The following is a 24,804-nucleotide window of genomic DNA, read 5'->3' on the forward strand; positions in this document are numbered from 1 at the left end:
TAATTGTATTTTGTGTTTTTTTCGAGGTAAAATTCAAGTGAGATTGGGAGCAAACAGCGTAAAACATTCCCACAATCGGGAAATTGCTCCCAAATTACCCTTGAAATTTCACTATTTAGGTTCGGCTTCAAGTTTCCACTAAAATTGATTTGCGTAATCACAAATGTAAAATCTTCCATGAACCAGTGCAATCAGGCAGCGTAATGGAGCGAAATCATTTCTTTTTTATCATTGAAAAGTATTCCTTGCTGTATTTGAGAGTGGTCACCTGGTGCAGATTTATTCAGACATCTGAAAGTGGGTTCACAGCATTTTTAATCAGTGTCCACTCCTCCACCTGTGAGTAACCTGCTTTAAAATCAATGAAAATAACAAAAAAAACTATACTGAACCATTTAATAGCTTCATTGGTGCACACTAGTCAGTTTCTTAGTAAATTAAATATTTTTTGATATGAATAAACTTTTAAAATGTGCCGACAACACCTGTGCCCCTCAGGAAATGAGCTCGATTTGAAGACCTTCCCGAACCAGTGCAATCGGGGGGAATCTCACAATTTCGACTTGGGTTCGGCTGATTCTGCCCAGATTGCACTGATGTAACTCGCAGAAACTCGCCCCCGTTACCTCCCGCCTGCGGGGACGCTGAATGCCATTTCCTCAATCACCGCTGGAGTTAAGTAGCCGCTGGGAATTTCCTGGGTCTCCAGCTCCCTGGTCGATATTTGGTGGACTCAGGGGTCGGGGGTGGTGATGAGGCTTTTAAGATCCACTTAGGATCCAGTCAGGTGGGATCTTGATTTACCATCTCCTCTGAGCCATGGCATCTCTGACAATGCCGTCACCATGGACACGATGGGAATGGCCAAAAAACATGGTCACTGCAGCTCAGCTGGCTTGACCACTTCTCTCTGTTTTCTCAATTGTCTCTCCTGCTCCCAGCCTGAGGGCATTGACTGCTAGTGGGATAGTGTTTCTCGCCCAACTGACCATCCTTCACGTGTGAGACTAGACGATGAGTGGTGGCAGGCTATACCACCAGGTTCAGCATTGCAAGCAAGCTTCATCCCTCAGCATGACTCACTGGATATGGTTCAGCCTAGAGATATGTTATTAATGGTGTCCCCCAGGGATTGGTCGGAAGCCCGTTACTCTTCACGGTCTTTATTAATGACCTGGACAGTGGTGTTGGGAGTGTGGTCAGTAAGTTTGCAGATGACACCAAAATCTGTGCAAGGGTTAAGACGGTAGAGGAGTGCAATCAAATCCAAAAAGATTTAGATGTGCTAGGGGAGTGGGCCTCCCACTGGCAAACGGCATTTGATTTAGATAAATGTAGTGCATTGCTTGTTGGTAGGGCTAAAACAGAATACACGTATCATTTGCAGCGAAATAGTGAAAGAGGTTGAAAGAAAAGAAAGACTTGCCTTTATATAGCGCCTTTCACAACATCCCAAAGTGTTTTACATCCAATGAAGTAGTTTTGAAGGGTAGTCACTGTTGTAATGTAGGAAACGTGGCAGCAAATTTGCGCACAGCAAGATTCCACAAACGGGAGGGGGAGGGGAGGGGGAGGGGGAGGGGAGGGGGAGGGGAGGGGGAGGGGGAGGGGAGGGGGAGGGGGGGAGGGGAGGGGGAGGGGGGGAGGGGGGAGGGGAGGGGAGGGGGGAGGGGAGGGGGAGGGGAGGCAAGGGGGCTTCAGACAATCAGGTGGGAGACGAGCAGGGAGCTCACCCCGGTGCATTGAAAGCAACTCTGAATAATTGCATTTCTGGATTTCAGTTGTCAGATGCGTTGTGAGCTGTGAGTTGTGAGTTATGAGTTGTGAGCTGTGAGTTGTGAGCTGTGAGCGGTGAGTTGTGAGCTGTGAGCGGTGAGTTATGAGTTGTGAGCTGTGAGCTGTGAGTTGTGAGCGGTGAGTTGTGAGTTATGAGTTGTGAGCTGTGAGTTGTGAGCTGTGAGCGGTGAGTTGTGAGCTGTGAGCGGTGAGTTATGAGTTGTGAGCTGTGAGTTGTGAGTTGTGAGCTGTGAGTTGTGAGTTGTGAGCTGTGAGTTGTGAGCTGTGAGCGGTGAGTTATGAGTTGTGAGCTGTGAGTTGTGAGTTGTGAGCTGTGAGTTGTGAGCTGTGAGCTGTGAGCGGTGAGCTGTGAGCTGTGAGCTGTGAGCGGTGAGTTGTGAGCGGTGAGCTGTGAGCGGTGAGTTGTGAGTTGTGAGCTGTGAGTTGTGAGTTGTGAGCTGTGAGTTGTGAGTTGTGAGCTGTGAGCTGTGAGCGGTGAGCTGTGAGCTGTGAGCGGTGAGTTGTGAGCGGTGAGCGGTGAGTTGTGAGCGGTGAGTTGTGAGCGGTGAGTTGTGAGCGGTGAGTTGTGAGTTGTGAGTTGTGAGTTGTGAGCGGTGAGTTGTGAGCGGTGAGCGGTGAGTTGTGAGCTGTGAGTTGTGAGCTGTGAGCTGTGAGCGGTGAGCTGTGAGCTGTGAGTTGTGAGCTGTGAGTTGTGAGCTGTGAGCTGTGAGCTGTGAGTTGTGAGCGGTGAGTTGTGAGTGGTGAGTTGTGAGCTGTGAGCTGTGAGCTGTGAGTTGTGAGCTGTGAGTTGTGAGCTGTGAGCTGTGAGCGGTGAGTTGTGAGCAGTGAGTTGTGAGCTGTGAGCGGTGAGTTGTGAGCGGTGAGTTGTGAGCTGTGAGCTGTGAGTTGTGAGCGGTGAGTTGTGAGCTGTGAGTTGTGAGCTGTGAGTTGTGAGCTGTGAGTTGTGAGCTGTGAGCGGTGAGTTGTGAGCGGTGAGTTGTGAGCTGTGAGTTGTGAGCTGTGAGCTGTGAGCGGTGAGTTGTGAGCAGTGAGTTGTGAGTGGTGAGCTGTGAGTTGTGAGCGGTGAGCGGTGAGTTGTGAGCGGTGAGTTGTGAGTGGTGAGCTGTGAGTTGTGAGTTGTGAGCTGTGAGCTGTGAGCTGTGAGTTGTGAGCGGTGAGCTGTGAGTTGTGAGCGGTGAGTTGTGAGTTGTGTGCTGTGAGCGGTGAGTTGTGAGTTGTGAGCTGTGAGTTGTGAGTTGTGAGCGGTGAGCGGTGAGCTGTGAGTTGTGAGCTGTGAGTTGTGAGCGGTGAGTTGTGAGTTGTGAGCTGTGAGTTGTGAGCTGTGAGCTGTGAGTTGTGAGAGGTGAGTTGTGAGCTGTGAGTTGTGAGCTGTGAGTTGTGAGTTGTGAGCTGTGAGTTGTGAGTTGTGAGAGGTGAGCTGTGAGCTGTGAGTTGTGAGCTGTGAGTTGTGAGCGGTGAGCTGTGAGCTGTGAGTTGTGAGCTGTGAGTTGTGAGCTGTGAGTTGTGAGTTGTGAGCTGTGAGTTGTGAGCTGTTAGTTGTGAATTGAGAGTTGTGAATTGAGTTGTGAGCTGTGAGTTGTGAGAGGTGAGAGGTGAGTTGTGAGCTGTGAGTTGTGAATTGAGTTGTGAGCTGTGAGTTGTGAGAGGTGAGAGGTGAGTTGTGAGCTGTGAGTTGTGAGCTGTGAGTTGTGAGCTGTGAGTTGTGAGTTGTGAGCTGTGAGTTGTGAGCTGTGAGTTGTGAGAGGTGAGTTGTGAGCTGTGAGAGGTGAGTTGTGAGTTGTGAGAGGTGAGTTGTGAGCTGTGAGTTGTGAGCTGTGAGTTGTGAGTTGTGAGCTGTGAGCTGTGAGTTGTGAGCTGTGAGTTGTGAGCTGTGAGTTGTGAGCTGTGAGAGGTGAGTTGTGAGCTGTGAGAGGTGAGTTGTGAGTTGTGAGCTGTGAGCTGTGAGTTGTGAGCTGTTAGAGGTGAGTTGTGAGCTGTGAGAGGTGAGTTGTGAGCGGTGAGAGGTGAGTTGTGAGTTGTGAGTTGTGAGCTGTGAGCTGTGAGTTGTGAGCTGTGAGTTGTGAGCTGTGAGTTGTGAGCTGTGAGCTGTGAGTTGTGAGCTGTGAGTTGTGAGCTGTGAGAGGTGAGTTGTGAGCTGTGAGAGGTGAGTTGTGAGCGGTGAGTTGTGAGTTGTGAGAGGTGAGTTGTGAGTTGTGAGCGGTGAGTTGTGAGCGGTGAGTTGAGCTTTGAGCTGTGAGCGTAGAGTTGTGAGCTGTGAGTTGTGAGCTGTGAGTTGTGAGCTGTGAGAGGTGAGTTGTGAGCTGTGAGAGGTGAGTTGTGAGCGTAGAGTTGTGAGCTGTGAGTTGTGAGCTGTGAGTTGTGAGCTGTGAGCGTAGAGTTCCACAATTCCAAGGTAGGAATTATACCGACTGAGCCAAACTGACTTCATATTAGGGGCTCGTTGCATCAGGGAGAACAGACAGAAACCCAACTGCTGACAATCTCTGTTGTCACCTAACAGGCCACTCGGCACTGTGATCAGTCTTAGAGATTAACATAAGGAGATTCAAACTCCTTTACTGAGCTGGAGAATCCTATTAAACAACACAGACCTGGAAAGGTCCAGTGTTAATCCCAGGCATGAGCTGCTCATCTCATCAGGAGCAGCAGCTGAGAAACTCTATCGTGGTGTCGTCTTTCAGATGAGACGTTAAACCGAGGCCCTGTCTGCCCCCTAAGTGGATGTAAAAGTTCCCATGACACTATTCGAAGGAGTGCAGGGGAGTTCTCCCCAGAGTCCTTCAGGATGATGGGGTTGTGTATTCAGCTGAAAGGAGATTAATAACTAACTGTTTAGTTAGGGGGCACGTTTCAGTGTTAGTTGCAGAATGACACTATCCTTTCACCTCCGCAACCTTAGAATCATAGAATGGTTACAGCACAGAAGGAGGCCATTTGGCCCATTGAGCCCGTGCCAGCTCTTTGTAAGAGCAATCCAGTTAGTCCCATTTCCCCGTTCTTTCCCTGTAGCCCTGCAAATTTTTTCCCTTCAAGTATTTATCCAGTTCCTTTTTGAAAGCCACGATTGAATCTGCCTCCACCACCTCCTCTGGCAGTGCATTCCAGATCATAACCACTCGCTGTGTAAAAAAGTTTTTCCTCATGTCGCCTTTGGTTCTTTTGCCAATCACCTTAAATCTGTGCCCTCTGGTTCTCAACCCTTCCACCAATGGGAACAGTTTCTCTTCATTTACTTTATCTGAACCCATCATGATTTTGAACACCTCGATCAAATCTCCTCTCAACCTTCTCTGCTCCAAGGAGAACAACCCCAGCTTCTCTCGTCTATCCACGTAACTGAAGTCCCTCATCCCTGGAACCATTCTAGTAAATCTTTTCTGCACCCTCTCTAAGGTCTTCACAATCTTTCCTAAAGTGCGGTGCCCAGAACTGGACACAATACTCCAGTTGTGGCTGAACCAGACTTTTATAAAGGTTCATCATGACTTCTATACTTTTGTACTCTATGCCTCTATTTATAAAGCCCAGGATCCCGTATGCTTTTTTAGCCGCTTTCTCAACCTGTCCTGCCACCTTCAAAGATTTGAGCACATATACCCCCAGATCTCTCTGCTCCTGCAACCCCTTTAAAATTGTACTGTTTAGTTTATATTGCCTCTCCTCATTCTTCCTGACAAAATGTATCACTTCACACTTCTCTGCATTAAATTTCATCTGCCACGTGTCTGCCCATTTCACCAGACTGTCTATATCCTCTTGAAGTCTATCACTATCCTCCTCACTGTTTACTACACTTCCAAGTTTTGTATCATCTGCAAATTTTGAAATTGTGCCCTGTACACCCAAGTCCAAGTCATTAATATATATCTAGAAAAGCAGTGGTCCCAGCACCGACCCCTGGGGAACACCACTGTACACCTCCCTCCAGTCCGAAAAACAACCGTTCACCACTACTCTCTGTTTCATGTCACTTAGCCTATTTCGTATCCATGCTGCCACTGCCCCTTTTGTTCCATGGGCTTCAACTTTGCTGACAAGCCTATTATGCGGCACTTTATTAAACACCTTTTGAAAGTCCATATACACAACATCAACCACATTGCCCTCATCGACCCTCTCTGTTACCTCATCAAAAAACTCTATCAGGTTAGTTAAACACGATTTGCCTTTAACAAATCCATGCTGGCTTTCCTTAATTAATCCACACTTGTCCAAGTGACTATTCATTTTGTCCTGGATTATAGTTTCTAAAAGTTTCCCCACCACTGAGATTAAACTGACTGGCCTTTAGTTGCTGGGTTTATCCTTACACCCTTTTTTGAACAAGGGTGTAACATTTGCAATTCTCCTGTCCTCTGGCACCACCCCTGTATCTAAGGATGTTTGGGAGATTATGGCCAGCACCTCCGCAATTTCCACCCTTACTTCCCTCAGCAACCTCGGATGCATCCCATCCGGACCGAGTGACTTATCTACTTTAAGTACAGCTAGCCTTTCTAGTTAGCTCCTCTTGATCAAGTATTAACCCATCCAGTATCTCAACTACCTCCCCTTTTACTGTGACTTTGGCAGCATCTTCTTCCTTGGTAAAAACAGATGCAAAGTACTCATTTAGTACCTCAGCCATGCCCTCTGCCTCCATGAGTAGATCTCCTTTTTGGTCCCTAATCGGCCCCACCCCCCCTCTTACTACCTGTTTACTGTTTACATGCCTATAGAAGACTCTAGATTGCTCCTTGTCCTTTTCCATAACGAATCTAAACCTTATGATACTATGATCTCTGTTCCCCCACTGACACTTTCTCCGCTTGACCCACCTCATTCCCCAGAACCAGATCCAGCAATGCCTCCTTCCTCGTTCGGCCGGAAACATACTGATCAAGAAAGTTCTCCTGAATACACTTCAGAAATTCCTCCCCCTCTTTGCCCTTCACACTGTTACTGTCCCAGTCTATATTAGGATAGTTGAAGACCCCATTATCACTACTCTATGGTTCTTGCATCTCTGTAATTTCCCTGCAAATTTGCTCCTCTATATCCTTGGTTTGAACCCAATCCAGATGAGTGAAATCAAAGGCTCCTCTGCCTCTGGCCACAGTGGTTCTATGTGAAATTAGTTTGGCAGTCTCCACTCAGCTCGTTCTGAGTCTCGATCCATAGGGCAAAAACTGCCCGTAATTGGGCACAAATTGGCAAATACAGAGCCACGTATCCAAGTTTATTGATGACACAAAGGTTGGTGGCAGAGTGAGTAGTGTAGACGGGAGCATAAAATTACAGAGACATTGATGGATTAAATGAGTGGGCAAAACTGGCAGATGGATTTCAATGCAGGTAAGTGTGAGGTCACCCATTTTGGACCAAAAAAGGATCGATCCGAGTATTTTTTAAATGGTCAAAAACTTGGAACAGTGGCTGTCCAAAAAGATTTAGGGGTCCATGTACAGAGATCACTAAAATGTGGTGGTCAGGTACAAAAAATAATCAGAGGGCTAGAATATAAAGGGGAGGAAGTTTTGCTACAGCTATATAAAGCCCTGGTCACACCACATCTGGAGCACTGTGTACAGTTCCAGGCACCGCACCTTAGAAAGGAAGGAGTGCAGTGCAGATTCACCAGAATGTTACCAGAGCTCCAAGGGTTAGATTATGAGGTGAGATTACACAAACTGGACTTGTATTCCCTGAGATATAGAAGGTTGAGGGGTGATTAGATTGAGGTTTTTAAGATTTTGAAAGGAATTAATAGGGTGGATAGAGAGAAACTTTTTCTGCTGGTGGGGGAGTGTACGACAAGGAGAATCATAGAATCTTACAGCACAGAATGAGGCCATTCGGCCCGTTATGCCTGTGCCTCTTTGAAAGAGCCGTCCAATTTAGTCCCACATCCCAACTTTTTCCCCATAACCCTGAAAATTAGTCCCCTTCAAGTACATGTCCAATTGCCTTCTGAAAGTACCTGTGGAATCTGCTTCCACCGCCCTTTCAGGGAGTGAGATCCAGATCTTAACAATCCTCATTGTGAAAAAGTTTCTCCTCATTTCCCCTCTAGTTCATTCGCCAATTATTTTAAATCTATGACCTTTGGTTACCGACCCATTTGCCAAATTAAACAGTTTCTCCCTACTTGCTCCATCAAAACCCCTCATTATTTTGAATACCTCTATTACGTCTTCTCTTAACCCTCTCTGCTCTAAGGAGAACAATCCCAGCTTAAGAACATAAGAAATAGGAGCAGGAGTAGGCCATTCGGCCCCTCAAGCCTGCTCCACCATTCAATAAGGTCATGTCTGATCTTCGACCTCAACTCCACTTTCCTGCCCGATCCCCGTATCCCTTGATTCCCCTAGAGTCCAAAAATCTATCAATCTCAACCTTGAAAATACTCAATGACTCAGCATCCACAGCCCCCTGGGGTAGAGAATTCCAAAGATCCACAACCCTCTGAGCGAATAACCTTAAAATCAGAGCCAGGCCATTCAGGAGAGAAGTTAGGAAACATTTCTTCACGCAATGTTTGGTAGAAGTGTGGAACTCTCTCCCACAAAGAGCAGTAGATGCTAGCTCAATTAGTAATTTTAAATCTCAGATTGATACATTTTTGCTCGCCAAGGGATATGAGGGGATATGGAGCCATAGCGGGCAGATGGAGTTAGGATCCAGATCAGCCATGATCTCATTGAATGGCAGAACAGGCTCGAGGGGCTGAATGGCCTCCTCTTGTTCCTATGTAAAATGCCACAAGCCTACTGGTGTGGGCCAAGTCTCATTGGTGCAGCAGGGGCTGCTCCCAGGTTAGGGTCAAGACTCACTGTTAGAGTAGAAATAAAAACAGAAAATGCTGGAAATACTCAGCAAGTCAGGCAGCATCCGTGGAAAAAAAACAGTGTTAACGTTTCAGGTCGATGACCTTTCATCAGAAACATTAACACTATTAACGACCTGAAACATTAACACTATTAACGACCTGAAACATTGGGCTCGATTTTACTGTCGGGTTTCCTGTGGGTTTCCAGCGGGGGGGCCCCGAAAATCCCGATATCCAGTCACGTGACCGGATCGCGCCACGATCCCGACCACTTCCGGGTTCCCTGATGACGTGCGGGGCTGCGTGCGCGGCCCCCGCTGGTGGGAATCCCGCAGGCAATTAAAGCCAGCGGGGTTCCACTTGAGAGCACTTACCTTGCTTGTTGAGGTCATTAAATGAGCTGAATCAGCTGTCAAAACAGGAAGTGTGGGATTTTACCTTCAACGCAGTGTGTTTCACACACTGGGGGAAACAGTCTCCCTCCAACCAGACGTGTTGCAGCCAGCAGCCAGTGGCAGGTGCCAAGGTGCACTCCACGGGGGAGAGCCCTCACCCACGCAGGAGGCCACCGCGTCACATAGGGCAACCCCTGCCCCCCACCACCCCCCGCCAAGCCAGAGGACAGACCGACACGAAACAGCGGCCCCAGTCCGAGGAACCACCCACCTACCCTGCACAACCCCTCAGACCAACACCTGCCAGTTGGGTGGTGTGTGGACACCCTCGGAGGACGAACAGCATGACCAGCCCCAGCAGCCTCGCAGTCCACGCCGTCCGCCGCAGAGACGTGGATCCCCCCAACACGGTGTTGTTGCACGCCCACCTGCACAGCAGGAGGGAGGGCTACCGCAGAGAGAGACGCATCGCAGAGGGCACTACCCTCGCCACAGGGTCCACAGGCCGAGGCTCAGCTCCCCGGACCTCTCCGAGCAGCAGTGCACACGGAGGCGCAGATTCACTCGACATGTAGTCGTGGAGATCTGGAGGCTCTTTCATGCCGAGCTGCTCCTGGCTGGCCCCAGCACCATCTGCTTACCTGTCGCTGTCAAAGTCACCACTGCCCTCCACACCTTCTCCTCCGCATCCTTCCAGGGTGCAGCCGGCAACACCGCCGATGTCTCTCAGTCGTCTGTGCGGAAGAGCCCTGCAAATACACCTGCACCCACTCTGCAGTAACACGATGGGTGGCATCAGTGGTGGGTCCTCATAGTGATACCCAGGAGCGGGCATTATTGGACACAACAGACAGAATTCGTGGAGACATGGCAGTGGTGGTGCCAATATAATGTGTGCTGTTTGTTGCTCTGAAATTCAATATAGGTAACACCCATGGCAAACCCTCAAACACCCTTGTGCATCCCCTTCATGCTCACCACACGTTTGCCTTACGCTGCCTACTGCACATATGTGATGCATGCCCTGTGGCTGCAGCACAGGTGGTGGCAGGTTGAGTGAGGCTGGCCGTGAGAGGGATGCACGAGAGGGTGAGTATGGGATAGAGCCATGAGATTGTATGAGGATTGGGTTGCGTGGTAGTGGCGGGGTGAGTACTCGCGAGGTGAGTAGGTGCAGGTAAGATGAGGATGGGGTTTGAGTGGGTATGAGGGGTGATGTGACAGAGTAGTGTTGGCAGTGCAGAAGGAGATGTGAGGTCGGGGCAGTGTTGTGGCAGACGGAGTGTAGGGGAAAGACTACGTGTTCTCACTGTTGCTGACCTACTGAGGTCATTGGAGCGCCTCCTGCACTGTATGCAGGTGGGCGATATGTTGGTGGTGCAGGTGACCCCCTCTGCCACCTCGAGCCAGGCCTTCTTGGTGGCAGAGGCTGGCCGCTTCCTCCCGCCCGCCGGGTGGAAGATCTCTGTCCTCCCCCTCCTCCTCACCCCATCTGATGATACCTGGGGTGAGGCATCATTAAACTGGGAGCAGCCTTCCCCCTGGGCTGCTCCATGCTGTAATTTGTTCCATTGGTTGCAGCATCTGTCAGTGGAGGACTGCCCCTTTAACTAGAGAGCCTCCAGATGACAGATCATACTGCGCATGCGCAGCCCGCCCGACGCGCAGACCAGCAGCGTGGACCCCGGAGGAGCAGGTAAATGATTCCAATTAGTGGGTTGCCTGCTACGATCGCGCTGGAAACACACTAATTTCACCGGGAGTGGAGGCCACGCACCCGAAACCCAACCCGCCGGAAACCCGCAGGCCTGCTAAAATCAGGCCCATTAACTCTGTTTCTTTCTCCACAGACACTTCCTGAGCATTTCCAGCATTTTCTGCTTTTATTTCAGATTTCCAGCATCTGCAGTATTTTGCTTTTGGTTTCTGTTACAGTCGTTTTACTAAAGCAGAGTAACATCCCAAAACAAATTCAGTGCAAATAATAAGTGCAATTTTACACCCTAAATGATCTGCCTTCCACTCAGAGCTCAGTCTCCCGCTCTCTCTCCAGTCAGTCCTGGATCAACACACACACTAAGATCAATGGACTCTTGGGGCTCGAATTTAGCAGGCCTGCGGGTTCCCAGCGGGTGGTCCTCCGGGAGCGTCGAAAACGCGGACGGGTAATTGTGTGCGTCCCCCACGCGATCGCGGGATAATTGGACCCATTAAGGCCTGCTTCCGGGTTCTGCGCTCCCCAGCTGCGTGCCGGCCGGCTGCGCATGCGCAGTACCGTCGACGCGATGTAGGAGCTCCAGTTAAAGGGGCAGTCTCCCAAAGCCCCTCCTGCTGCAAGCAAGAGGTCTGGGAGAATGGCTCAACCAAGGGGAAAGGCTGCGCCCCGTTTTTCAGATCTGGCACTGCAGCTGATGCTGGAGGGCGTGAGGAGGAGGAGGGAAACACTCTTCCCTGAGGATGGGCGCAAGTTCCCTGCCGCCGCAACCAGGAAGGCATGGGCAGAGGTGGCGGCGGAGGTGAGCAGCAGGGGCAACACCCCAAGGACTTGGGAGCAGTGCCGCAAGCGCTTCAATGACCTGACTAGGTCTGGCAAGGTGAGTACACCAACGCACCCTCCCACATCCCGTCCCCACCATCACGCCAAGCAGATCACAACCCCCTCCTGCACAGCCACCACTGCGCTCCATCAGCAATCCTCACAGCCACTCATTCACCATCCTCGCCGTGCACGCAAGTACCCACCGTCCCTGACCCCACCCGAACACTACCACACACCCCAATCCCCATGCAATGGGATGGGCACGTGGCCCACACTTCCTCCCATCCGTTCCGCGCCACGCTCAACCCAACCACACCGATGCTCGATGCGTCTCACGATGCAAGACGCACCCACTCACACATCTGTGTTTTGCCTTCACAGGAGAAGAGGAGCAAGAACAACCGCGAAAGGGCACGCACCGGAGGTGGGCCGCCGCAAGTGGTGGAGCTCACCGACGCAGAGGTGGAGGCGCTCGACCTCGCCCGCACGCGACATTGCCTGTCGGTGGCCGATGGCGAGTGTGTCGCTGCCGAAACGGCCGGTAAGGGAAAGCTGACACTCAACACCCATGATCGCGAGTGACCGTATCATCACCTGCCATCAGGCGCACTGTCAAGTTGGTCCACATGCCTCAAAGTGCCCTCTGTTCTCTTGCAGGTGCGTCTTTGGATCAAGCGAGCATGGAGGGCGATTCCTCAGAGGACATGGCGGTCTCTGAGGGTGCATCGTCACATCAGAGCCAACCATCCACCAGCGCAGAGACACGCACCTCGGTGGGTCCCCCTCGCCAACTAGTTGGGGTAGCACTTGGTGAGTCACTGCGCACGAGTGAGCATGAGCAGACCCTGGTGGCAGGGGCAGCCGCGGAGGGTCCGCGACGAAGGGAGCACTCATCTCCAGGCTCTGCTCAGCCGGACCCAGATGCTGAACCCAGGGGGCCACCAGAGAAAAGGAGAGTCGTCGAGGGCCACCAGCTAATTGCTGAGGTGCTGGCAGAGGTGCCGCGCGCATTGTCCACAATAGCGCAGACGATGGAGGAGTCCACCTCCTGCATGTGGGCATTGGTGGCGCAGGCACAGGAGGGTACCGGCGACACAGTGTCGCGGGTAGGTGCGGGACTGTCTGCGGTGGAGGACAGGCTGGCCTCCCTCGAGCGTCACGCACAGCTCCACTTCGAGTCCTTGCAGGCCCTCACAACGTCTGTACGGATTCAGGGTGAGCAACATTCCGACGCCACCAACAGGCTGAGGGATACACTAGGGGTGGCCTTGCAAGGCCTCACACGTGCCATCCAAACTGCCGTCCAGCAGGGTGGAAGGGGTGATGTGGGCCGAGGCCAAGAGAGGGATGATGGTGACCGGGGACATGGAAGCGGGGACGCCTCTCAAGGCGTCCCCACGTCCCACCCGTCGCCCACCTCTCAACCAGCACCCGCAATGGTGCCTCCTCTCCAGGTGGCCGAGTCTGCCCCTGCCCCGGTGCAGGAGGAGCAGTCTGTGGAGGTGCCCTCACGGGCACCGAAACCCAGGGGCCGTCCGCCAAAAGCATCTACCCGGTCAAGGCAAGAAGACGAGCAACCTGCCACTACCTCTGCTGGAGCCACAGGGGTAGCACCACGTAGGGGTTCCCGGAGAAGAATTCCAAAGGCCTTATAATCACAAAGGGAATACACCAGGGTGTTTATTATTTTGTACTTTGTTTCTTAAATGATGTCACATTCCACATATTAAATAGTCTATTCTCACCACTCCTGCCACCTCTCGTCCATTCTTCCGCGGCTTGTGCAGTAGTTGCGTTCCGTGGAGGCCATCATGACGGCGAACACCTGCTGCCACCCATTGGGCACACTGCTGTGGGTGCAGGATTACTGGCAGCACTCTTCAGTGGAGGGGGCTGGTATGGCCGCTCGCATGTGCAGGTGAGGAGATGCGAGCGCCTCGCAGTGTCTGACTCTAGGAGAACCGTTGACGTATGAGTGCGTCCCTGGCCCGGCGACCATCCCGGTGAGTCGCGGCTCGGCGCATAGGTCGTCCAACATCCTCGGGCGCGTCCTCCTCCTCCGCCTCCTCCGCCTCCGCCTCCTCCTCCTCCTCCTCCTCCTCCTCCTCCTCGCCCTCGCCTTCCTCAATGTGGGTGGCGGGTGTGGATGGGGCCTCCTCCAGCGGCACCCCTCTCTGTTGGGCCATGTTGTGCAGGGCACAGCAGACAACTATAATTCGTCCCACTCTGAATGGTGTGTATTGCAGCGCTCCCCCAGAACGATCAAGGCACCTGAAGCGCATCTTGAGAAGCCCTATGGTCTGCTCAATTGTAGACCTGGTAGCAGTGTGGCTGTCATTGTACCGACGCTCGGGCTCGGTGATGGGGTTCCTCAGAGGTGTCATGAGCCACGTGTGGAGGGGATACCCCTTGTCGCCGAGGAGCCAGCCGTTGCCGGCGTTGGGTGCCTGCAGGATGGGCGGGACGGCGGACTCCCTGAGGACAAAGGCATCGTGGCAGCTGCCGGGGTATCTGGCGCACACGTGTAGGAATCTCTGGCGGAGGTCACAGATGAGCTGGGCGTTCATGGAGTGATACCCCTTCCTGTTGATGAACAGCCCTGGCTCATGTGGAGGTGCCCGTATTGCGATGTGGGTGCAGTCGATTACACCCTGCACCCGTGGGAAGCCGGCCATGGCATGGAATCCAACCGCCCTCTCCATCTGGCTGCGCTCGTCCATGGCGAAGTTGATGTAGTGGGAGGCCCTGCGGAACAACCCATCGGTGACCTGCCTTATGCACTTGTGTGCAGAGGACTGACAGACCCCGGTGATGTCCCCGGTGGCACCCTGGAAGGAACCGGATGCGAAGAAGTTGAGGGCAGTGGTGACTTTGACGGCGACAGGTAAGAAGATGCTGCTTGGTCCATCAGGGAGCAGCTCGTCGTTAAGGAGGCTGCAGATGTCGGCGACTACCTGGCGATTGACTCTGAGCCTACGTATGCACTGCTCCTCGGAGAGGTCCATGAAGCTGAGCCTCGCTCTGTACACCCTGTGCGGAGGGTAGTGCCTCCTGCGACGCATCTCTCTCTGCGGTTGCCCTCCCTCCTGCTGTGCAGGTGGGTGTGCCGCAGCACCGTGTTGGGGGGCCCCACGTCTCCGAGGCGGATGGCGTGGACTGCGAGGCTGCTGGGGCTGGTCATCCTGTTCGTCCTCCAACGATGTCAACGCACCACCCATCTGGCAGGTGTTGGTCTGAGGGGTTGTGCAGGGTAGGTGGGTGGGTCCTCGGACTGGGGCTGCGGTTTCGTGTCGGTCTGTCCTCTGGCTTGGCGGGGGTTGGTGGAGGGCAGGGGTTGCCCTATGTGACGCGGTGGCCTCCTGCGTGGGTGAGGGCTCTCCCCCGTGGAGTGCACCTTGGCACCTGCCACAGGCTGCTGGCTGCAACACGCCTGGTTTGAAGGGTCCTGTTTCCCCCAGTGTGGGAAACTGACTGCTTTGACCGTAAAATCCCACACTTCCTCTTTTGACAGCTGCTTCAGCTCATTAACTGACCACAACGAGCAAGTTAAGTACTCTCAAGTGGAACCCCGCTGGCTTTAATTGCCTGCGGGATTCCCACCAGCGGGGCTTGCGCGCGCAGCCCCGCACGTCAGCGCGGTACCCGGAAGTGGCCGGGATTTCGTCCGAATCCGGTCACGTGATCGGAGATCGGGATTTTCGGGGCCCCCCCGCTGGAAACCCGACCCTAAAATCGAGCCCTTGGTTCCCGACAGCTTTAAATATTCCCAACTGCAACTTTTTATCTCTGGAGCAGGGACTGTCTGACTTGTCATGGAAGGTTTACTGTTTGGAGACCTCGGCTTTGCTTAGAGCAGGAAGCTTTCAACTTTCAACGGTTTATTTACTGTTTAATACTGATAAATTCTGTTTCTTATTAGGCAGAAAAAGGAGAGAATGTCAATTAACTAAAACAAATTTATCCTTCACTTTAATGGACCTGCTCAGCTTCAAGCCCGGAGCTGGACTTTGACTGTCCTGAGAGAGAGTTGCATTGGCAGAGGGTCCAGAGATTGGGAGAAATTAAAATCGGTGGAATGAAATTCGAACGGGTCAAACGGACCATCTGCAGCAATGATGTGGCGATGCCGGTGATGGACTGGGGTTGACAATTGTAAACAATTTTACAACACCAAGTTATAGTCCAACAATTTTATTTTAAAATCCACAAGCTTTTGGAGGCTTCCTCCTTCCTCAGGTGAATGTGGAAATGAAATGGAATTTCACCTGAGGAAGGAGGAAGCCTCCGAAAGCTTGTGGATTTTAAAATAAAATTGTTGGACTATAACTTGGTGTTGTAAAATTGTTTACATCTGCAGCAAGGTCAGCGGGCAGGCGGAGAAGGTGGAAATTTACCCCTCTGTGTGGGCGTCAGGTGAGAGTGAGTACAGACTCCAGGGTCCCCCATGATTAAATAACCAGCTCACAATCGCCACTCTTCCAGTTGGGAGGGCACTCCTTAAATCAACAACTCTCTCGGGCGAGGGGGAGATAGTTTGTTAATTTTACTCGTCCTCTAATTCAGTGCTCACTTGCTGTGAACTGAAATGTAATGGTCTGAGTTAATTACTGCTTCCTGCAGCTGCATTTTATTCACACAAAACTGTTCAACCGCTCAGAGGGACCTCAAAAAAGCAAATATTTCCTTCACTTTCTTTAAATGTACGCTCACTGTTCACACATCAAACTGTACAAGTGTCAGAACTTCACGTCCTTCAGTGCTGCAGACACGAGGTGAGACCTCCCAGGGTTAAGTTATTTACACCAGAACACTTTGAGCTGCATCTCTCACAGAATCACAGAAAATTTACAGCACAGAAGGAGGCCATTCAGCTCATTGGGTCAGCACCAGCCGAAAATGAGCCACCCAGCCTAATCCCACTTTCCAGCACTTAGTCTGTAGCCCTGTGGGTTTCGGCACTTCAGGTGCACATCCAGGTACCTTTTAAATGAGTTGAGGGTTTCTGCCTCTACCACCCTCTCAGGCAGTGAGTTCTAGACCCCCACCACCCTCTGGGGGAAAAATTTCTCCTCAGCTCCCCTCTAATCCTTCTACCAATCACTTTAAATCTATGCCCCCTGGTTATTGACCTCTCTGCTAAGGGAAATAGGTCCTTCCTATCCACTCTATCTAATCCCGTCATAATTTTTTATACCTCAATTAAATCTCCCCTCAGCCTCCTCTGTTCCAGAGAGAACAACCCCAGCCTATCCAATCTTTCCTCATAGCTAAAATTCTCCAGTCCTGGCAACATCCTCGTAAATCTCCTCTGCACCCTCTCTACTGCAATTACATCCTTCCTGTAATGTGGTGACCAGAACTGTACACAGTACTCAAGCTGTGGCCTAACTAGTGTTTTATACAGTTCCAGCATAACATCCCTGCTTTTATATTCTATGCCTCGGCTAATAAAGGAAAGTATCCCATATGCCTTCTTAACCACCTTATCTACCTGTCCTGCTATCTTCAGGGATCTGTGGACATGCATTCCAAGGTCCCTCACTTCCTCTACACCTTTCAATATCCTTCCATTTATTGTGTATTCCCTTGCCTTGTTTGCCCTCCCCAAATGCATTACCTCACACTTCTCTGGATTGAATTCCATTTGCCACTTTTCTGCCCACCTGACCAGTCCATTGATATCTTCCTGCAGTCTACAGCTTTCCTCCTCACTATCAACCACACGGCCTATCTTTGTATCATCTGATTAGCATGCATGTAATCCTGAGTTGTAGCTTCACCAGGTTGGCACCTCATTTTTAGGTATGCCTGGTGTTGCTCTTCTACACTCCTCATTGAACCAGGGTTGATCCCCTGGCTTGTTGGTAATGGTAGAGTGAGGAATATGCCGGGCCATGAGGTTACAGATTGTGCTGGAATATAATTCTGCTGCTGCTGATGGCCCACAGCGCCTCATGGATGCCCAGTTTTGAGCTGCTAGATCTGTTCTGAATCTATCCCATTTAGCACGGTGGTAGTGCCACACAACACGTTGGATGGTGTCCTCAGTGTGAAGATGGGACTTCGTCTCCACGAGGACTGGCTATTTTTGTGAGTGATTGTGTAATTATTTGTGAGCGAGTGTGTCGCTATTTTGTGAGCGAGTGCGTAACTTTTTGTGAGCGAGTGTGTAATTTTTTGTGAGCGAGTGTGTAGCTATTTTAGTGAGTGAGTATAATTATTTGTGAGCGAGTGTGTAATTAGTTGTAAGCGAGTATGTAGGTATTTTTATGAGCGAGTGTGTAATTACTTGTGAGAAAGTGTATAATTATTTGTGAGCAAGTGTATAACTATCTGTGAGTGAGTGTGTGATTACTTGTGAGCAAGTGTATAATTATCTGTGAGCGAGTGTATAATTACTTGTGAGCAAGTGTATAATTTTTTGTGAGCGAGTGTGTAATTACTTGTGAGCGAGTGTGTAGCTATTTTTGTGAGTGAGTGTGTAATTACTTGTGAGCAAGTGTATAATTATTTGTGAGCGAGTGAGTAATTACTTGAGTGAGTGTATAATTACTTGTGAGCAAGTGTGTAAATATTTGTGAGCGAGTGTATAATTATTTGTGAGCGAGTGTGTAGCTATTTTTGTGAGAGAGTGTGTAATCACTTGTGAGCGAGTGTATAAATATTTGTGAGCAAGTGTATAATTATTTGTGAGTGAGTGTGTAATTAATTGTGAGCAAGTGAGTAATTATTTGTGAGCGAGTGTGTAATTACTTGTGTGCAAGTGTATAATTATTTGTGAGTGTGTGTGTAATTATTTGTGAACAAGTGAGTAATTATTTGTGAGCGAGTGTGTGATTACTTGTGAGCAAGTGTGTAATTATTTGCAAGTGAGTGTGTAGTGATTTTTGTGAATGAGTGTATAATTACTTGTGAGTGTATAATTATTTGTGTGAGTGTGTAATTACTTGTGAGCGAGTGTGTAATTATTTGCGAGCAAGTGTGAAATTATTTCTGAGTGAGTGTGTAATTAATTGTGTGAGTGTGTAGCTATTTTTGTGAGCAAGTGTATAAATATTTGTGAGTGAGTGTATAATTATTTGTGAGCGAGTGTGTAGCTATTTTTGTGAGAGAGTGTGTAATCACTTGTGAGCGAGTGTATAAATATTTGTGAGCAAGTGTATAATTATTTGTGAGTGAGTGTGTAATTAATTGTGAGCAAGTGAGTAATTATTTGTGAGCGAGTGTGTAATTACTTGTGTGCAAGTGTATAATTATTTGTGAGTGTGTGTGTAATTATTTGTGAACAAGTGAGTAATTATTTGTGAGCGAGTGTGTAATTACTTGTGAGCAAGTGTGTAATTATTTGCAAGTGAGTGTGTAGTGATTTTTGTGAATGAGTGTATAATTACTTGTGAGTGTATAATTATTTGTGTGAGTGTGTAATTACTTGTGAGCGAGTGTGTAATTATTTGCGAGCAAGTGTGAAATTATTTCTGAGTGAGTGTGTAATTAATTGTGTGAGTGTGTAGCTATTTTTGTGAGCAAGTGTATAAATATTTGTGAGCGAGTGTATAATTATTTGTGAGCGAGTGTGTAGCTATTATTGTGAGCAAGTGTATAATTATTTGTGAGCGAGTGTGTAATTATTTATGAGCAAGTGTATAATTATTTGTGAGCGAGTGTGTAATTATTTGAGAGCAAGTGTATAATTATTTGTGAGCGAGTGTGTAATTATTTGTGAGCAAGTGTATAATTATTTGTGAGTGAGTGTGTAATTATTTGTGAGTGCGTGTGTAATTATTTGTGAGCGAGTGTATAATTATTTGAGTGAGTGTGTAATTACTTGTGAGCAAGTGTATAATTTTTGTGAGCGAGTGTGTAATTACTTGTGAGCAAGTGTATGATTATTTGTGAGTGAGTGTGTAATTACTTGTGAGCAAGTGTATAATTATTTGAGTGAGTGTGCAATTATTTGTGAGCAAGTGTGTAATTATTTGTGAGCAAGTGTATAATTATTTGTGAGCGAGTGTGTAATTATTTGTGGGCAAGTGTATAATTATTTGTGAGTGAGTGTGCAGCTAATTTTGTGAGCAAGTGTGTAATTACTTGTGAGCAAGTGTGTAATGATTTGAGAGCGAGTGTGTAGCTATTTTTGTGAATAAGTGTGTAATTACTTGTGAGCGAGTGTGTAGCTGTTTTTGTGAGCGAGTGTATAAATATTTGTGAGCAAGTGTATAATTATTTGTGAGCGAGTGTGTAATTATTTGTGAGCAAGTGTATAATTATTTGAGTGAGTGTGTAGCTAATTTTGTGAGCAAGTGTGTAATTACTTGTGAGTAAGTGTATAATTATTTGTGAGCAAGTGTATAATTATTTGTGAGCGAGTGTGTAATTACTTGTGAGCAAGTGTATAATTATTTGTGAGTGAGTGTGTAATTATTTGTGAGTGCGTGTGTAATTATTTGTGAGCGAGTGTGTAGCTAATTTTGTGAACAAGTGTGTAATTATTTGTGAGTGTGTAATTATTTGTGAACAAGTGTATAATTATTTGTGAGTGTGTAATTATTTGTGAACAAGTGTGCAATTATTTGTGAATGAGTGTATAATTATTTGTGAGTGTGTAATTATTTGTGAACAAGTGTGCAATTATTTGTGAGTGTGTGTAATTATTTGTGAATAAGTGTATAATTATTTGAGTAAGTGTGTAATTATTTGTGAATAAGTGTGTAATTATTTGTGAGTTCGTTTGTAATTATTTCTGAGTGAGTGTGTAATTATTAGTGAGTGAGTGTAATTAATTGTGAACAAGTGTATAATAATTTGTGAGTGACTGTGTGATTATTTGTGAACCAGTGTGTAATTATTAATGAGTGAGTGTAATTAATTGTGAACAAGTGTTTAATGATTTGTGAGTGAGTGTGTAATTATTAGTGAGTGTGTAATTATTAGTGAACGAGTGTGTAATTATTAGTGAGTGTAATTAATTGTGAACAAGTGTATAATTATTTGTGAGTGAGTGTATAATAATTTGTGAGTGAGTGTGTAATTATTAGTGAGCGAGTGTGTAATTATTAGTGAGTGAGTGTGTAATTATTTGAGCGAGTGTGTAATTATTAGTGAGTGAGTGTGTAATTATTAGCAAGTGAGTGTGTCATTATTTGAGCGAGTGTGTAATTATTAGTGAGCGAGTGCGTAATTATTTGAGTGAGTGTGTAATTTTTGTGAACAAGTGTGTAATTATTAGTGAGTGAGTGTGTAATTATTAGTGAGTGTGTAATTATTAGTGAGTGTGTAATAATTTGTGTGTGTGTAATTTTTTGTGAACAAGTGTGTAATTATTAGTGAGTGAGTGTGTAATTATTTGAGTGAGTGTGTAATTATTTGTGAGTGTGTAATTATTAGTGAGTGAGTGTGTAATTATTTGTGAGTGAGTGTGTAATTATTAGTGAGTGAGCGTGTAATTATTTGTGAGTGTGTAATTATTAGTGAGTGAGTGTGTAATTATTTGAGTGAGTGTGTAATTATTAGTGAGTGAGTGTGCAATTATTTGTGAGTGTGCAATTATTAGTGAGTGAGTGTGTAATTATTTGTGAGTGTGTAATTATTACTGATTGAGTGTGTAATTATTTAAGTGAGTGTGTCATTATTTGAGTGAGTGTGTAATAATTTGAGTGTGTAATTTTTTGTGAACAAGTGTGTAATTTTTTGAGTGAGTGTGTAATTATTAGTGAGTGAGTGTGTAATTATTTGTGAGTGTGTAATTATTAGTGAGTGTGTAATTATTTGAGTGAGTGTGTAATTATTAGTGAGTGTGTAATTATTTGAGTGAGTGTATAATAATTTGTGTGTGTGTAATTTTTTGTGAACAAGTGTGTAATTATTAGTGAGTGAGTGTGTAATTATTTGAGTGAGTGTGTAATTATTTGTGAGTGTGTAATTATTAGTGAGTGAGTGTGTAATTATTTGAGTGAGTGTGTAATTATTAGTGAGTGAGTGTGCAATTATTTTTGAGTGTGCAATTATTAGTGAGTGAGTGTGTAATTATTAGTGAGTGAGTGTGTAATTATTTGAGTGAGTGTGTAATTATTAGTGATTGAGTGTAATTATTTGAGTGAGTGTGTAATTATTAGTGAGTGTGTAATTATTTGAGTGTGTGTAATTTTTTGTGAACAAGTGTGTAATTATTTGAGAATGAGTGTGTAATTATTTGTGAGTGAGTGTGTAATTATTTGAGTGAGTGTATAATAATTTGAGTGTGTAATTTTTTGTGAACAAGTGTGTAATTTTTTGAGTGAGTGTGTAATTATTAGTGAACAAGTGTGTAATTATTAGTGAGTGAGTGTGTAATTATTTGAGTGAGTGTATAATAATTTGTGTGTGTGTAATTTTTTGTGAACAAGTGTGTAATTATTAGTGAGTGAGTGTGTAATTATTTGAGTGAGTGTATAATAATTTGTGTGTGTGTAATTTTTTGTGAACAAGTGTGTAATTATTAGTGAGTGTGTGTGTAATTATTAGTGAGTGAGTGTGTAATTATTTGAGTGAGTGTGTAATTATTAGTGAGTGAGTGTGTAATTATTTGAGTGAGTGTGTAATTATTTGAGTGAGTGTATAATAATTTGTGTGTGTGTAATTTTTTGTGAACAAGTGTGTAATTATTAGTGAGTGTGTAATTATTAGTGAGTGAGTGTGTAATTATTTGAGTGAGTGTGTAATTATTAGTGAGTGAGTGTGTAATTATTTGAGTGAGTGTGTAATTATTTGAGTGAGTGTATAATAATTTGTGTGTGTGTAATTTTTTGTGAACAAGTGTGTAATTATTAGTGAGTGAGTGTGTAATTATTAGTGAGTGAGTGTGTAATTATTTGAGCGAGTGTGTAATTATTAGTGAGTGTGTAATTATTTGAGCAAGTGTGTAATTATTAGTGAGTGTGTAATTATTTGAGTGAGTGTATAATAATTTGTGTGTGTGTAATTTTTTGTGAACAAGTGTGTAATTATTAGTGAGTGTGTGTGTAATTATTAGTGAGTGAGTGTGTAATTATTTGAGCGAGTGTGTAATTATTAGTGAGTGTGTAATTATTTGAGCGAGTGTGTAATTATTAGTGTGTGTGTAATTATTTGAGTGAGTGTATAATAATTTGTGTGTGTGTAATTTTTTGTGAACAAGTGTGTAATTATTAGTGAGTGAGTGTGTAATTATTAGTGAGTGAGTGTGTAATTATTTGAGCGAGTGTGTAATTATTAGTGAGTGTGTAATTATTTGAGCGAGTGTGTAATTATTAGTGAGTGAGTGTGTAATTATTTGAGCGAGTGTGTAATTATTAGTGAGTGTGTAATTATTTGAGCGAGTGTGTAATTATTAGTGAGTGTGTAATTATTTGAGCAAGTGTGTAATTATTAGTGAGTGTGTAATTATTTGAGTGAGTGTATAATAATTTGTGTGTGTGTAATTTTTTGTGAACAAGTGTGTAATTATTAGTGAGTGTGTAATTATTAGTGAGTGAGTGTGTAATTATTTGAGTGAGTGTGTAATTATTAGTGAGTGAGTGTGTAATTATTTGAGTGAGTGTGTAATTATTTGAGTGAGTGTATAATAATTTGTGTGTGTGTAATTTTTTGTGAACAAGTGTGTAATTATTAGTGAGTGAGTGTGTAATTATTAGTGAGTGAGTGTGTAATTATTTGAGCGAGTGTGTAATTATTAGTGAGTGTGTAATTATTTGAGCGAGTGTGTAATTATTAGTGTGTGTGTAATTATTTGAGTGAGTGTATAATAATTTGTGTGTGTGTAATTTTTTGTGAACAAGTGTGTAATTATTAGTGAGTGAGTGTGTAATTATTAGTGAGTGAGTGTGTAATTATTTGAGCGAGTGTGTAATTATTAGTGAGTGTGTAATTATTTGAGCGAGTGTGTAATTATTAGTGAGTGAGTGTGTAATTATTTGAGCGAGTGTGTAATTATTAGTGAGTGTGTAATTATTTGAGCGAGTGTGTAATTATTAGTGAGTGTGTAATTATTTGAGCGAGTGTGTAATTATTAGTGAGTGAGTGTGTAATTATTTGAGCGAGTGTGTAATTATTAGTGAGTGTGTAATTATTTGAGCGAGTGTGTAATTATTAGTGAGTGAGTGTGTAATTATTTGAGCGAGTGTGTAATTATTAGTGAGTGTGTAATTATTTGAGCGAGTGTGTAATTATTAGTGAGTGTGTAATTATTTGAGCGAGTGTGTAATTATTAGTGAGTGAGTGTGTAATTATTTGAGCGAGTGTGTAATTATTAGTGAGTGTGTAATTATTTGAGCGAGTGTGTAATTATTAGTGAGTGAGTGTGTAATTATTTGAGCGAGTGTGTAATTATTAGTGAGTGTGTAATTATTTGAGCGAGTGTGTAATTATTAGTGAGTGAGTGTGTAATTATTAGTGAACAAGTGTGTAATTATTTGAGCGAGTGTGTAATAAACGCGCCTCTTGCGCCCTCCGGTGGCGGGGCAGCGGTGGGGCGGGATGGGCGGGGCCTGTGACGAGGGGCGGGGCCTGTCGGCTCCATGACGTCGGGCTGAGTGACGTCCTGCTCCCGCTCCCCGGGCGCTGGATCCGGCCCGTGTCTGGAGGCCGTGATCCGGGGAGTGACGCTGGGGAACCGGGGCACCGGGCACACAAACCTGGGCATCCGGACCGCAGCTGGGAGCGGGGTGCGCGGCCTGCAGCATCATGGGGCCATGTTCCAGTAGTGCTGCTATCTCCTACCAGGATGGCCGAGTGGTTAAGGCGTTGGACTTAAGATCCAATGGACATATGTCCGCGTGGGTTCGAACCCCACTCCTGGTAACAAGATTTTTGCACCAGCAGCTCATCAATTTTATTGAATAAACTGATGGAATTCACCGCGCACTTTACAGGAATTGTAAACCTCAAATTGCAGTTTAAAAATCAATTAATAATTCCATAAGTGTAGAATTTTTATACAGTGCGCATATATTAAAACGATTTATTTAAAATATTCATTATATAAAATAAAACATATTTATAAATTAAAATGTATTATTTAAAATACATATATAAAATTGCAACATTAATGTATGTATTTATTATATAAAGAGATTTGATATAAAAATATATTAAAATAAAACTTCAAAAAGTTGTTGTATAAAAGTATTTTATAAAAATATTTGTTATATAAAATTATGTTAACACTGTGTTTACTGATTAATAGTATTGATTATATAAAAATACAACTTTAATATCATGTCTTTCTATATTATGTAAAAAGGAGTTATATA

At 46.0% G+C, this 24,804-nt stretch overlaps 1 non-coding gene across 1 annotated transcript; it reads left to right on the forward strand.

Annotated features, from left to right (window-relative positions):
* The first annotated feature begins 24,269 nt into the window (after positions 1–24,269).
* On the forward strand, positions 24,270–24,352 carry trnal-uaa (transfer RNA leucine (anticodon UAA)). The gene has a single exon. It is a non-coding gene; the product is annotated as a tRNA-Leu (tRNA).
* The last annotated feature ends 452 nt before the right edge of the window (positions 24,353–24,804 follow it).

This window comes from Heptranchias perlo, chromosome 8 (assembly GCF_035084215.1).
Source record: "Heptranchias perlo isolate sHepPer1 chromosome 8, sHepPer1.hap1, whole genome shotgun sequence".
NCBI classification, from domain to species: domain Eukaryota; kingdom Metazoa; phylum Chordata; class Chondrichthyes; order Hexanchiformes; family Hexanchidae; genus Heptranchias; species Heptranchias perlo.